This window comes from Elephantulus edwardii, unplaced genomic scaffold (genome assembly GCF_000299155.1).
Source record: "Elephantulus edwardii isolate Elephantulus edwardi_28Jun2011 unplaced genomic scaffold, EleEdw1.0 scaffold00159, whole genome shotgun sequence".
NCBI lineage: Eukaryota > Metazoa > Chordata > Mammalia > Macroscelidea > Macroscelididae > Elephantulus > Elephantulus edwardii.
Genome location: NW_006399909.1, coordinates 4874702 through 4881194, shown reverse-complemented (window position 1 = coordinate 4881194; position 6493 = coordinate 4874702). Strand labels below are relative to the sequence as shown.

At 37.5% G+C, this 6493-nt stretch overlaps 1 pseudogene; it reads right to left on the bottom strand.

The window, feature by feature from the left end:
* Positions 1 to 4250: 4250 nt before the first annotated feature.
* LOC102857051 lies at positions 4251 to 5860 on the bottom strand (annotated as a pseudogene).
* Positions 5861 to 6493: the final 633 nt, after the last annotated feature.

Below are 6493 nucleotides of genomic sequence, written 5' to 3'. Positions count from 1 at the left end.
CATATAGATCAGTTAGAAAATCTCCTCTGCCTGCCAAATTTCCATTAATGGAATATTTTACTTTCTCAGTTGTTTCCTTTTTATCCTGTAAACTAGCATTCTTTCAAATAGCTTGTATTCTTGCCGAAAGCACAGTGACAAGGAATTCTTTCTGCGGGAGTGAGAATTAATTAGTTTTGTTAACTTAAACCTGGTTTTGTTTTTCAAAGTATTAATATGGTCTAAAAAACAATTAAAAAAAAGGAAACTCTAGAAGGAAGAGAGCTTTGGTAGCTTAATCGGTAGGGAGTTGTGCTTCCAATGTAAAGCTGGTAGTTCAAATCCTCCAGTTGTTCCTTGGAAGAAAGAGGAGCTATTTCCTCTGGTGTCATGTAAAGCCTTTGAACAACTCACTGGAGGTTCAGCTATAGTTGATTCTGGCTTCGAGACAATGAGTTTTGTTGTTGTTTGTTTTGGTTATTTAAATGAGAGGAAGGAGTATAGCTTAATTATAGCTACTATCAGAATATCTAATTAATGATTTCTCACCTCTAAATCACTTTTGTGACCTATATGTTTTTTGTATTATGTGCCACTGAGTCACTTGCAACTCATAGTGACACTGTGTACAACAGCTCTGAACCCTGCTCTCTCCGGAGCCAATTCCATCATCTCTGACACAACTAACCCCATTACCCTAGTGACTGAGACAATCCTTCTCGTCTAGGATCTTTCTCTCTTGTACTGTCCCTCCTTCCTTCCTTGCATGATGTCTTTCTTCAAGGACTGATCCCTCCTTGCAACATGCACAAAGTACGTTTGACAGAGCTTCAAAATCCTAGCTTGCAAGGAGTGACACTTCTTTACCCATTCCAGGACAAATCTATTTGTCCTCTTAGCAGTCCATGGCATATTCAATACTTTTCTCAAGCACCACCACTAAAAAGCATTGATTCTTCTTCTAGCATCTTTGGTCCTTGTCTAGTTCTCTGATGCATAGCAAGTAATTGCAAAGGCCATGGCCTCTGGATTAGAAGCACCTTAATCTCTAGGATGACATCATTATTCTTCATTACAATAAGCTTTTTTAAATTTCCTGTGTTTTACAAACTCACAATTTTTTTTCTTCGTATTTTAAAGAATAAATTAGGAAACTATTAAGGAATATATGCATGTTATTATATAATTTTCTGCATAATTAATGCAAATTAAGCCTTTTTAACATTTCAATTTTAACATATATATGTGTATATATACATATAAACAAACCATCAAGCTCACTAATAACTGAACCTCCACAGCGGCTTTTGGAAACCATATATCAGATGAGAGGAGATTTTGTATCTTTCCCACTTAGAGGAAACAGTAAAGCACAAAGGAAGAGAGATTACTTGCTTTCTTTCCTGAGGATCAATTGTTTGAAGTTAGCCACCAGAAGGGTGTTATATTTATGTTGGTAATAAAATTATCTACAGACAAGGCCATTAGAGGTCCCTATATTAAATTCAAAGTTATATTAATTTTATTTGATAAAGTAAAATAATATACACTCTAATATGTAATATAATAATGTATATATAATGTATGTATATATAGAGGAACATCACGCTTGGAAGAATGGAGGGACAGGGTGAAAAGGAAGACCCAGTATGAGATGGATTGACTCAGTGATTAGAATAATGCGAATAGTTGTGTCAGAGAAAATGAGATTGGCTCAAGACAGAACAGACCTAAGAGATGTTGCACATCGGTTTGCTATGAATTGCAAGCGATTCAATAGCACATAGCAACACAAAGAGCATTTGTACATTATTTAACAGAGGTACATCATATATAATTTCTACATGTATATAAATTACTTTATTTATGTTTATATATACACATATACAAATATATACTCAGAAATAAATAACTACATCAATATATGAATTTTATCTACATGCAAGACCCACACATTCCTAATAAATATATGTTTAAATATATATATATATATATATATATATAGTGTTAAGGCTATAAATCAAGCAAAGGTTATTTCCTAGCATTACTTAGCATTGCAAATGCCAACAAAAGCTAAGGCTAGTGGACATTTTATTATCCATTTACAAAGTTAAAATTATATTTCTATTTTAAGTCTGACAGCCACAGCACTAGCCTTTGTAGAACAATCTTGCTCACTTTCAGCATTTGCAGCACCAGATTGCAGCTGTCTGTGGAATTTAAGATGACATGAATAGTAATTTTGAATTAAATATAAGGCAGTGGGCTGTCAATCCTAGGTAGTCCTTCTATTCACCTGCTTGAAAATGCCAATGTCAGTGCCATGATGTTTAATCCTCTTTTTGGAGACAGGAATGGAAGCTTTTTTTTTCTTTCTCCTTTTAAAATTTTAATAACTGGGAGCTCAGAGGCCATGATTCATGAGATTCAAGTGGTTTTTTAGCACACAGTTCTTTATTTTCTCTAGCTTCTAAAATATCCTAACTTTCACCAAAGTCTATAATGGTTATGTATGCCATGTGGTCCTACCTTCCTCATTCAAAACATTAGTATTTTGTTATGTATACACATAGAATCACGCACGTGTGTGAGTGGAGATGTGCTTGTTTCATTTCAATGAATTTACTCAGGCACTAATGTAGAAACCGTAATATGATAATACGTAATCTGATGTCTTTATTTGTATTTATGAGGATCAGCTCATGAATAAATTGGAAGAGGCACTGAATGGAATACTTCAAATATATACTTGAGAATTTCTACTGGAAATATAAAAATGCTCCATGTTTTTAGTAAACGGCAGTGATATCAAAATAACAACCCTGGGACTATGGAAAAAATGAGACATAGTAAGTCTAGATTGTGTTTTTAGAAGTATTTGAGTAGAAAATATTTCCCACTGTCTTTAAAAAGGTACATTTCCAAACAAAAGTTAAGAGACTCAGAGACTGAGTGTGTGTATGTATATGTATGTATGTGTATATATATATAAAATAACTTTACAATTTGTGAATTTAATTTATCTATTTATTATTTGGTTTGCTATCTCTTTTTTATAATATGTCATGAGATTATTTGGGGTGTTTATTTTCCAGAGGACTTTTCCAGGTGAGTCTCCCAACCCTTCTTAAAGATACCAGTCTTTCGAAAGCAATTAGTTTCATCTATCTTCTCTTGAGAGCAATATTTAATACTAATGACCTTCATAGCTCCACATCCTTAACTAATAAAAACATTTTCAAATACTAGAAATGAAGTTTTGAGGCATTTGCATCAATTTAAAAAAAAAAAGGAAAAAAGGGGGTGGAGGGATCAGCATTGAGTGAGTTAAAGAAAGGTCACAGTTTGGATTCACAGGCTGTTGATAAACACTTTTTCCACTGAGGGCAGGATAAGAGAGAGAGAATAAATGCAGCAATTCTCCATTGGCCCCAAAAGTGCTCATTTCACAAAGGGATGCATCAAAAGCAAACATGCAATGGTTGTTTCAAAACTTTTACTGCAATGCAACAATGAAATAAACAGTAATTAGACACCTATCAATTTTCCCCCAAAACAAAAATAATGTAAAAAAATTATCTATACTTGAATAGCTTCTCAAATTAGGTTAGAAGGGTCTCACAATCAATGATCAAGAGATTTTAAAATACCAGTAATTATTTTCATTTTAAGAAAAGGTCCTCTTTTTCTCTCCTCTGACCCCACCACCCTTGCAAATATTTAACATGAAAGAATGGATTTCCTTACACATTAATTTTCTACTTATTTGAAGCAGCAACAATAACCATCAATAATCTGGCTTTTCTATTTATATGTTGCTCCAAAATTTTTTTTCCAATTTCATAAAACCATTATCCAGTGTTGCCATGAAATAGATTGTAGATTCTAGGTAGCAAAGATTCTTTTCAATAGAAAAGTTAAAGCAAAGAAATACAAAGCAGGGCATTACACAAAATTTCTGGATCTAGTACACTAAAATTTTTTTAGGAAAAAATTATCTACTGTTTTATAGAAGAAATAAAGATCTGTAAAAGCTGATTTTTGGTTGTATAATATTTTACACACTGTAGACTTGTGGCATCTGCTAGTTTAAGCAGACATACACTGTATTTATCCCTGCCCTATATCCTATATCCCTCCCTCCTGACCCCCAACCATCTTCTGCCTTATACCGACTATTGTGGATATGAGCCTAAATCATCCCAGACAATCCAGTGAACCAAGTTAGTGTAATGCACTGGTGTAAAGCATGAGACTAAAAGAAGTCCCTCTCAATCTTCATCAATGTTTGGCTGTAGAAGAAAATTGGCAGCCAAATTCTCATTCTTCTCACAAAGTATGCCTGTATCACAAGTTCTTCAGGAAATCCTAATGCCTTTAACCTTGCTATAGCTTCTTTTTCCTGAGGTGTTACTTGAATGTAGTTTGTAGAACCACTTCCAGCTACTGCAATTCCTTCACTGACACCTCCAGTCCCTTCTCCTTGACCACCAGCTTCTTGAAATGGTTCATTTATTATCTGAATAAAATACTCCTGGTTTTAACTAATTTGCTGTAATAACTGAGGATTCTTTCGACCTGTCTGTTGTAGCAATGCTGGAAGCAAGGAGGGATTCTGTTGAATAATTTGTCTCATCTGTTGGACTTTTTTGTTTTTTTCATTTCGTTGTTTTGCTTCGGGGATTTGGCCATTGCTTGGGGTTTTTGGAAGGGGATTTGTTGCTTTTGCTGTGTTGTTGTGGAGGAGTGTTTTGTATATCCTATTGATTGCTTGGTATGCGAACATGTTTGTTTTTGCTGGGGTGGGTGCAGCGTGAGTGCTCCTTGGAGTCAAGGATTTTGAAGTTTCCTCTGACATACTCTGGGCATGTTGCAAGGAGGGACTGACTGGTCTTTGGAGAGGAAGACCCTCGATGAGATGGATTGATTCTGTGATTGGGGTGGCGGGAATGAGTGTGTTTGAGAAAGGGAGGTTAGCACAGGACAGAGCGGCATTTAGGGCTCTTGTACGTAGGGTCGCTATGAGTCGCAAGTGACTTGATGGCACATAACAACAACTGTTGGAACTGAAGCTAATCCTTGTAGTTGTGGCTATTGTTGCTGCAGCTGTAGCCACTGCTGAAGATGGAGGTGCTAGCTGCTTGAGGGCGATCGACCACAGCTTGACTTTATCTCCAGGGATTCCCATTAAATGATATTCCACTGCTCTGTCAGGGTTGTTGAAACTGGTTGTTAGGGCTGCAATTACTTGCTCTTGTTCATAGCCCATTGACATGATTTGTTACCATATTCTCATGGGACTGACCTGTCACAAGAACACTTGCTGCGTCTTCAAAAAGGTTGGACAGAGAGGAATATCCTGATGTACTGTCAGTTGATAATAGACTAATGGCCACTGGTGTTTTGTTGGCTTTTCTGCAGGTTTCTCTTGCTTAGCTGCACCCATAGGTGCAGAGTCAGAATATGATGCTGTTGATGCCAGAGTGACAAATGGAGAGGGTGTGGGAGTGGGAGCTAAAGCCGGGATAGGGGCTGGGGATTGGGCCACAGCTGCTGTAGAGGACCTAACTAACTGTAGTCGGGGAGGGGGGGGGCGCGCAGAATTTGACTGCTGAGTTGTAGCTGGTGTTGTCACTGCTCTGGGTCTTGTGACCGTGACCATAACCACCACCAAATTTTTCTCATCAATTTTATATTCTTTGAGAGCAGTGAGTGTCATCATTGAGGATTTTGCCTGCATAAATTAACTTTTGGCCTGCTACTGGGAAGACATCTTTCCCTTTTTCAGACTCAATCTTCTCCTTCAGTGTTTTCACCATCTCCTGGGGTCCATGTCGATCTTGAAGGTCAGCTGCTGGAGGGTCTTCGGGGTGACCTGCATGGTGCCACCACTCAGCTCCACTGCTAGGCTCCCTCCAGGTGATGACTGCTGGGGCCGGGCAGGGGGTGGCCTGGTTGGACTGGGGCTTGTCATATTCGCCCTGTGGAGCGGCCTTTCCGCAGGCCCTAGCCCTTGACTGCACCACTGTCTCCAGGACGGCCACCTTCCACAGGAGCCTGATGCAAGAAGTGTGCAGAGCCATGGTAGAGAATCTGCTAGCTCACCCATCACCGTGACTTGCTGAGACACGCTCCCTGTTTTACTATAACTTTTATGGAGCTGTTATAACCTAGTGGTATGGAGTTTAGCTGCAAACCCCAAGACATGCAGTGTCAATCTACCAGTTTCTCTGTGGGAGGAGGAACAATCTTCTCCCCCATGATAAACCACTTCTAAAAATCTACTAGAGTGTGTCAGCTATGGGTCAATCTGGCACAACAATACACAACAATAACAACATGCTATTTATTATAATAATTTGGTATAAATAAATTCAGCATAGACTAAAAAAATGTTTCCTACCTAAATGATGGATATACCTAAAAGTGAACAATTCTATATATTATCAAATATACAGTATATTAATATTTTTCCCTCAATAGCAGAAAATACTTTTGAATTACATATTTTCCC